At 47.1% G+C, this 1,170-nt stretch overlaps 1 pseudogene; it reads left to right on the forward strand.

Annotated features, from left to right (window-relative positions):
• Window positions 1–1,170, forward strand: part of LOC102773860 — a 6,597-nt pseudogene that overhangs the window by 874 nt on the left and 4,553 nt on the right.

A 1,170-nucleotide genomic window follows, 5' to 3' on the forward strand; every position in this document is an offset into this window, starting at 1 on the left:
CCATAAAGGCCTGGCTGACTTACAGAACTTGAGCAGGAATATGGCTGACAGACCAATGTCGGTGGCACAGACAACTCCTCTGCTCACCACATCATTCTCCCCATCCCTGCAAATGACCTTGGGTACATGGTGTACAGAGGAAGCCGAGAGCCCCCAACTTTAAACTCTCCAGCTCTAACCAAATGCATGGATTCTCCCTGAGTCTTCAATCCAGTTCTTCCCAGGAAAGGCAATCCATGGCCTACTCAGGCCACGTGCCCCCCTGGCTGGAGGGCGGGGCCACAGGCGCAGGGTGCTCCCATTCGATGGAGTATGGTTGGGGAGAGTTCCTACAAAGTGGGCAGGGGAGGCTGGAAATAATCATCTCACTCACCACAAGTTTTAGTAGTCAAATGGAAACCCTACAGCAAGTGTTTCTCAAACTTACAAGGAAAGTTGAAGATCTCCCAGTGTTAACTAAATGTTTTTTATATTGTTTATAATAGATAACAAATACAAAATTAGGTATAAACTCTTTTTTCTTGGAGCTCTTAAACTACTATAAAATAAGAGATTAGTAACAGCAACAAACAAAACCCCAACACCAGTGGACTCACATTTATATAACGTGAAAGATGGGAGTGCTGTACAGAAACATCACACAAACACAACCCGAGGGCTCCAGAGGGCATGCCTGCCACACCCTCCATGCTACCCCCACCTGGCCTGAAGCCATCAGTGCCCACAATGGCCACTTTGGATGGCCAAACAGCTACCTGGTCAAAATAGCAGCAGCCAGCAGCCACTGCTCCCCAGAAAAATGAGGGCAGAGGAGCAGGGACGCAGCGACACCCCTGAACTACAAGCAGGGGTCTAAGGACCTTGGGCATGGAGCCTCCACAAGTTGTTTTGCTCTTTTGCATGAAATCAAGGAAAGTATAGAGAAAAAGCACAGAAGATGGCTTGCTGTGTGAAAACACAAGACTGGAAAGCCTGCTTCCTGGAGTCCCCATGATGGGGCACCCCTACGTACACGTGAACCCCATTAGCAAGGTTTCTCTGCTCTTTTTGTATGAATACTGTGGGGTTTTGGTCATTTCCTTCTCTTTACTGTACCCAACAGGTTTTATTCATTCACTTAGAATATCTTGGTTTATTAAGTGTGTAAAGTGTCATGTGCTTTGGGAAAGA

The sequence above is a fragment of the Myotis davidii genome, unplaced genomic scaffold (genome assembly GCF_000327345.1).
Source record: "Myotis davidii unplaced genomic scaffold, ASM32734v1 scaffold1065, whole genome shotgun sequence".
NCBI classification, from domain to species: domain Eukaryota; kingdom Metazoa; phylum Chordata; class Mammalia; order Chiroptera; family Vespertilionidae; genus Myotis; species Myotis davidii.